The sequence below is a fragment of the Triturus cristatus genome, chromosome 3_1 (assembly GCF_964204655.1).
Source record: "Triturus cristatus chromosome 3_1, aTriCri1.1, whole genome shotgun sequence".
Taxonomy (NCBI): Eukaryota; Metazoa; Chordata; class Amphibia; order Caudata; family Salamandridae; genus Triturus; species Triturus cristatus.
The window spans coordinates 1,111,751,939-1,111,760,281 of NC_140583.1; positions in this window are offsets into that span (position 1 = coordinate 1,111,751,939).

The window sequence follows — 8,343 nt, forward strand, 5'->3', positions numbered from 1 at the left end:
CCAAGCAAAGTGCAATTCCCTCGTGTAGCTCTTTTGTTAGTATGATTGATGAATGTTTTACGGCAAACCATTTAGTATGATTACTATTAGTTAATTATTCAGATTAATATAAACATGCAGAATGGGGGAGGTATACAAAGTTTTGTACTACCCGCTCCAGCACCCTGACCACTGCTCCTGAGGACTGGTGGGGGTTTTGAGGCCTGTTCCCCGCACCATGCCCACCACCTACAATGTGAGACCCCGACATCAGGCCTGCTGCCATCGCTACTCTGGTAGTAGAGGCATCAACACCAATGATAACAATCCGGGCCGGCAGCCCACGCAGACATTGTGGCCCGAACCCAGGTGCGCCTATACAATGAGGAGAAGCCGCGACCCCCAGTGAATAGAGACGCCCAGCCGCTTGCAGCAGGACGACCGGCCCAACAAACTTCCACTCCTTGGCAGCTGCTCCTGCAGGCAGGTGGGGGCCCTGAGACCTGCTCCCCACACCACAGCCCACCTACAAACGCAAGGCCACGACTCCGGTCTGTTTGCCATTACTATCCTGACTGTGGAGGCATCAGGGCCATCGGGCGTACTACGAGCCGGTGGCCCACTAAGTCACTGCGACCTGCCCTCGAGTGGAGCGGTGGGACACTGCTGCCCTCATGCTGGGCCCTTCTCCCTGGGCCTGTCTATGGATGACTCTTGATTGCGGCCTACTTGACTACGCAGCAGACCAGCACTTGAGCCTCTGACTTTACCCGCTTGCCTTGTGCTCCACCCATCTCTACAACCTGGCCAGCGGCAAGCTCTCCTAGGGCTTGGGGCATACGAGAGGCCCGTGGGCCCCCGCTTTTACTACACTTTGGGGCAAATGCACTAGTGTTGGTTGCTGCACACTAATTTTTAAAAACCTGACAACCTTTACTTTTAGCCTTGTTGCTTTTTAACAATTTTATCCTTCTCAGTATTTTATTGGTTTATTTCCTCATTTCACAACACTCTTGCACTTTCTGCCTCTCTGTTGACACAGAGCAACTCACCTGCTCGGCTTCGGTGCTACGGTCTTTGCCCTGTTCCGCCACGGCTAGTGCCGTTTGCATGGAGGGCGTGTACGGACCAGTCACTCGCTCTCCCTCACTTCCGGTGTCCGCAGGCATTTCTGGGTGGTGCGCGGGCTAGTTTCCCGCAGCAAATACCTATTTACCCTTTTGCCGGAACTGACAGGCAGCTACTAGCGGTATGGTTGCCGCGGTTTCTGCACATTAATTTTTATAAACCTTAACTTTTAGACTTGTTGCTTTTATACAGTTTTATCCTTCTCAGTATTTTATTGGTTTATTTCCTCATTTCACCAGACTCTTGCACTTTCTGCCTTGCTGTTGACATAGAGCAACTCACCTGCTTGGCTTCGGTGCTCCGGTCTTTGCACTGTTCCGCCACGGCTAGTACCGTTTGCATGGAAGGTGTGTACAGACTGGTCACTCGCTCTCCCTCACTTCCGGCATCAGCAGGCATTTCCAGGTGGTGCACAGTCTAGTGTCCCGCTGCAACCACGTATTTAGCCTGCTGCCGGAGCGGACGTATAGCGAGTGTACCGCCGTAACGCTAAAGGCGCACTGAAGGCAAGCCCGTCTGCACCTGGATTGCGCCCAGCACCACAACCACTACCCGTTTTTCCCCAGGAGTGGGGTCTATCATTAAATATCAAAGGATGAATTACTGTCCCTAAGTAAGGCAGATAAAAATCCTAACTGACCATTATTAGATCTACAGAGTGAGCCCAGGCAACGCAACCAGTGTAGACTACACCTGAGCTTCGCTAAGATCAGAAATAGCTCTGCTGTTACCCCGCATAAACATTCGCAACTAGGAGCCACATAAGTGTTCTGGGGTATGCTTATTAATGCATGGTCCCTACCAAAACACAATACAGAATTCACAGAGATGGTGGGTTCATATGAGCTCGACTTGGCATTTGTCACTGAAACCTGGGCGGACGAAACTTCCGACCCAAGCTGGGCTTAGCATCCTAGAAGGCAATTTGATTCTTAGAGCAAATCGAGTAGACAAGCAGGGTGGGGGGCTAGCAATTATCTTCAGAGATAATCTGTAGCTTCAGGATATGTAGAGGGAAGCTTCACAGACAGCGAAGTTTTATCCTTCCGGATTATGTTAGGCAAAAACTATACGCTTAAGGGCCTTCTATTATACAGGACTTCAAGCTCAAGAACCACGTTTGTAAATGCCATTAGCCCTTTTATTCAATCTAGTATCGATATAGCCGATTTCAAAGTGTTGGGAGATTTCAACTATCATTTTGAAAAACTGGAGGACCACGGCACAACCTCACTGGTCAATAACATGGCTAGTTTCTCCTTGAGACAGATCGTTGAGCATGCTACTCATGACGCAGGACATTCCTTAGATGGCATATTTACTTTAAATCCATCTTTGAAGGTCTCTGAAGTGATGTCCATTCCATGGTCAGACCATAAAGGTATAATGTATTCAATGAGTACTGATCAGCACGTTTCAAGACCTCATAACCTTCGTGTTACATTTAAAGGTTGTGATTGGGGGAATATTGACCCCCTCCCTCTACAAGTGTCCCGTTCCCGATCAAAGCCAGACCTTACCACTGGCGCCAATACTGCCGCTCACAGGCTCTCAAGCTCGATCAAAGCCGCAGTCGACCCCCCTAGCCCCAGTGAAGACCTTCTCACTAGGCAGAAAAACCCCTCAGAACCATGGTTCTCTGACAAACTAAGAGCACAGAAACAAGTCTGTAGAAGGAAAGAGAGGTAATGGAGAGCAAACTACGACCCCACAGAAAAACAAAATATGCACAATCACTGGCCGACTATAAGAAACTGATAATAGAAGAAAAAAGCAAATACTTCACAACAGTAATTTTGCAGGCAAAGAACTCCAGTAAGGAGCTTTACTCTACAGTTAAAAGCCTAGCTAAACTACCAGAGTCACTCAGGATGGAAAGCAGTGCCGAATTTTGTAACTTATTGGCACAGTCTTTCAGGGACAAAGTGGAGACAGTGTATAAATCCTTTAGGGACTGTGACAAAACCGTATCGGGAAGCCCTCTAGCAGTCACGTCTCCTTTCCCACCTAATCTGTTTACTTAATTTTCCCCTCCACCCCACAGAACAGATTACTCAGGTGGTAAAAACGTCCAAATCGGAGTCTCCATCCAAGCATTGCCATCCCAAAATACTGCACTGTGTTCCTGAAATCATCAGTGAACAACTAGGGGTTGTATTCAAGGAGATAATCTGTATGGGCACTTTCCCATAAGAATGGAAAATGACATCGATTCTCCCACTCCTGAAAAACCCAATCTTGTTCCAGCTACTCCCAGCAGCTAGAGACCTATCTCTAGACTACCCTTCCTGGCTCAGGTGCTGGAGAAAATACTAAACACACTGCTCACGGCATTCATCTCCTCCATGGACCTTCTAGATCGCTCACAATACAGGTTCCGTGAGGGGCATAGTTCTGAGGCAGCTCTGGTCATGGCTGATGAAGAATTAAGAGCAATTCTGGATGCTGGTGGTCAGGCCGCACTGATTCTGCTATATCTATCGGCTGCCTTTGGCACAGTGAACCATGAAATACTAGCCAACAGATTATCTGAGTTGAGAATCAGAGGTACCGCCCTTAAGTTGCTGACATCATTTCTCTCTGGTAGGGTTCAATCAGTAGAGTCCTGAGCTTTCTCGTCTGAGCACTGCCTGCAGAACTGTCTCGGTCCTCGTCCGTGGCCTCTGCAGCCCACGCCAGTAGTCGAATATCTGTCCATATAGGGCCGGCACTAGGGAGTGACGTCGGGACTCTACAGCACGCTCACGAGCCACCTCTTCTCCCAACCTCTGTTGCGCGGCCTCTGTGCTAAATGGCAGAATCACTTACAGATAACCGTTGAGGAGGAGGATTGAGCTAAGGGTATGGAGGACCTGTACAGGGAAATCCAGGATGCCGGGTTGAAATTCTGCCTTTTTAAGACACTTCACAAGTGGTTCTATACTCCGACAAAGCTCCAGAGGGCTGCCTCCTGTCCCACTTGAGGTGTTGGAGATGCCCAGACTCCCACTGTGACCTCGCCCACATTCTCTGCGACTGCCCTCTATCTGACCCTTGGACACACCTTGGAAGCATCAATACCCTCCACCTTCACCCCTCTTTATCCTTCTGCATGACACTAGAGAGTCCCCAGACCTCTCTCACCCTCAACACCGCCTCCTGCACATAACACTGTCCATGGCCAAGCTGTGCATTCTCTGGCAGTGGAGGTCGTCCATACCCCCCTCACAGGAGGACTGGATGGTAGCGACGATTCAGACAGTGTCCCACAAGCGCGTTATTTATGGTATACAGGACCAAGTGGAGTGTTTGCACAGACGTAGGCACCTTTCCTGTGGGATGCCCCTCACTAGCGTCCTCCTCAGTGGCCATTGGAACGAGTGCCCTGATCAAGGCAAACACGGGCTAGCTAGACCTACTCTCCCATCCTTTCCACCACCTGCAGGAACTCCTTCCCACCACCCCCTGCCCTTTCCTTTCTCTCCCTCCCTCCCCCTCCATGTCCACTTCTTCCTTACCATCCCACCCTCTTTTGACCCCTTCTCCTACACCCCCCACCCCACCCCTCCAGTGATGTTCTTTCCCTTCCCCCTGCCACCCCCTCTCCCTCACCCCCACTGGACACATAGGCAGCCGCCCCCACACATTTGCCACCACATGTACTGATCTCCCCCAGGGACATAACCCACCTCGTCCCTCTAATGACACCTTACACCCCTATACCAACCCATAGAACTCCTCTTCCACCCTCAGCTCACCCTGCCTCCTCTCTCTATGCCTACCGTCACAGATTGAATCATGTGATCCCCTTCACACCATGGCCCGCACGATGGACCCCCACCCCCATCCCTCTTATATCCCTTTTGCTCCCTCTGCCACGCGGAGGTCCTTTCAGATTCGCATTCCCTTCCCCCCTCGTTTTGGGTATCCATGACCTGCAGCCTCTACCTTCACTGGTGGCAGAGGGAATGTCCCCTGTTCCCTCTCTGGCGCCCTTAGTATTGGGTCAGGCGCCTAGCATCAAGGTGTCTGGTTCATCGCACTGTTCTTGCTGATGATATGTCCTTCTCCATTGTTGCACCCATCCTTCCTTTCCTCCCCTACCTCTTTGCAATCCTTCCCCTTCCTCCCTTCATATCCTCCCCATTCCTGTAACGATTATGTTGTGTATACCATCCTCTGCCACATGTTCTGCTACTGTGTTTTGATAACCAATGTGCTTATTGTTCTTGCTATTGTATTCTTTTCTGAATTTGCATACCGGCTGTGCCTGTTACATAATGGCCAGGTAGCATCTCTGTGCATCTAGAAGTCTTGTCTTCTCCCCCTTACATACCTCTACCCCACATCCTCTCCTTTTAGTGCCCAACCATTCATGCGGTCTGCACCAACCTTACTTTAATATCTGATAATTTAATTATCTTACCAGCCCACTGGAGGTAGCTTGGGAATGAGCAATCCAGTTCCAGTGGGCTGTTACTTAAGCTTCATTATCTGCTGCTAAGTGAAATATGAGAAGGAAGATTATAGGAAGAGGGGGCAAAGAGGAGCTCCAAAGGTATCTCTTATCAGTAATTATCTTGATGTGTACTCTGCATTCTGGTACTTTGAAAGTTGGATGAAAAATATGAGCTGGACAATAAACTAATAGATGGAAACTTGCAACTTCTAAATCTGAGTCAATGCTGAGCAACTGTACCTCACCATTGGTTATTTGATACACACATGCTTTGTTTTTTTAACAGCTGCAGTCTAGTTAAGTACTGAAAATTAAATATTTTCAGGAAAGGGAACCCTTTGCACCAGCCCTGCACCTGCCGGGGCCATGCTGCATCATCTGGCAGCTATTTTTGTTGTATGTCTTCTGTAAGTAGTGTGTGTGATTCTGTGAGGCCTACTAGGGGAGTGGATGTAGCCTTATGGCTAGAGCGGTCAACCTCAAAGCTGAGGAACCGGGTTTGAGTCTCAGCAGGGACGCTCAACATCCTGTGATTCTGGGCAAATCACTTATTCTCCCAGCGCATAACAAAAATTAATGTGTCCATCTTTAACTAAACTGGGGTTCATGTAAAGTGTTCTGAAACCTGATATTTTCGCGTCGAGTTTGCGTTATATAAAACTCAAAAATAAAAAAAATGTACAACACAAAATAAAAATACTCCTGGGGCCATATTACAGAACATACCTCTGGGCGCACAACAAGCATTTGCACCCGCTTTGTGCGCCCTGGAGCACATTGGTACACTGACAGCGCTGGTGCACATGCAGCTCCAGTGCTTTCTCAAGAGGGCATTCCCTCATTTGCATGGGGCGTGACCCATGGAAATGAGAGCATCCCTTTCCCTCTGCGCCGTATTATAGACGTGGGTGCAGAGGCAAAGAAGCTGTCAGGAGGAGCACTGACAGTGAACCACCTAAAAGGTGGTGCACTGTCAGTGCGCCCCCTGATGGTGTCCCTCTGGAAGTGGAAAGGGGGTCCTATGGGCTCCCCAGATATCCCCTTGCAGGCGGGTGCAGTCACTCACTGCACCTGTCTGCAAGGGTGCAGGCAGGTTGCCGCCTGCACAGAGAAAGCGTTTAAACAGCTGCTCTATATTTCTCTTGAATGTGTTGCCCTCAGGGCAATGCAAGCTTCTGGCTGCCCTCAGGGCAGCTCATTCTACATGATAGGGCGCTCTTTTCCTGTTTGCACCTGGTGCACCTGCTTAAAGGTGCGCCGTGGCACAAACAGGAAAAGTGTGCCCTTTCTATAATAGGGCCTCTGATATTACCCAACTGGAATCAATAGAATAAACACTCTGTTGGGGTATATTCTCAAGAACGTGTGATAACTACCGCAAGAGTAGCTTTTCGCAACTCACCACATCGCAGTCCATCGCGGGAAAATAACTCTGTGTCAACGTGGTATTCCCAAGTCGGGGGCAGGGAAGGCCAAGGAGAAGAAGAGTAGGAAGAAAAGGTTTAGTCTGCAGGAAAACAGGATCCCCATCACGGAGGTGATAGAACACCATCAACTACTGTTGTCACCTCCACTGTGTCACTGGGAACCAAAATGGAATATGGCAGACCATCGTAGACAAGGTGAATGCAGTCGGAATGCTGAAGAGGACAATGGACGAGGTCTAGAGGCGCTGGAATTATGTCAAGCGCAAAACCAAGCAGAAGCTCGCAAACAACCGGAAGGCAGCAATGCAGACTGGAGGTGGCAGTCCAGCGCCACAGGGGGAGCTGGATGAGATGGAGGAAATGGTGTCCACAGTCATCAGTGGGGAGACGGTGGCAGGGGTTGAGGGCCCGGACACTGCTCAACAGGACCGGACACAACAGCAACAGGGTGGGTAACGACCAAGGACTGGGGGGCCGGGTGGAGATGGTCACAATGGCACACATGCATAAGTAAGCACAGCACATCATCAGACAAACCATGCCCCAGACCCCCAACTCCCACCAAGATACCAATGCACCCATGAATGCCACACACCAGCACTGTATGAGCACAGAAGACAGAGGCACACCGCATGTAAGGGATAAGTGGCAGCCAACTCAGAGCTGCAGAGGTGACTCCCCCAAAATGCGGCACACACATCACATGCAGAGCACTACAACATTGACAACGACGTGGCACAATCCGCAACATGTCCACAACAGAAAAGGGGACACAACTGGTCCCGCTTGTGTGCAGTGACTGGCCAATCACATATGGCATCGCAGGGAAATGTGCGTTGATAATGTACAAGTACAAACACACATCCGTGAAGTGGTCGAAATGTCCACTGTACCATGTCACATAGGCAGCTCCCCACAAACAGTCACTATGTACACTGTTATTCCGTCTGCATGTAAACATGTTCAATTTGTTATCATTCACATTGCAGAGGGAAACACAGCATCTCCTGCAGAGCAGTCCCAACCTCTCTTCTCTGATGACGAAGAGGACAACTAGACCTTCGACTCCGACGCCCTCCAACAGCTCATGGACAGCCTCCGGAGCCCACTTCCAGGAGCAGGGCAGCCCACCAGCTACGAGGAAAACCCCCCCTCTGCTCAGTACACACAGCAGGCAGCACCTACTACCACGGCTGACTCCCAGGACCCCCACGACCAACACATGGCCTTCCAACTCAGTGTGTTGGGGTGCCAGGAGAAGCTGGCCAAACAGGTGCAAGTGGGGTTCAAGTGCATGGCAGACAAACTAGACGCCATACGTGGGTGTCTAAGTGCCATCAGGGACCACTCACAGTCCTTAACGGACACCGT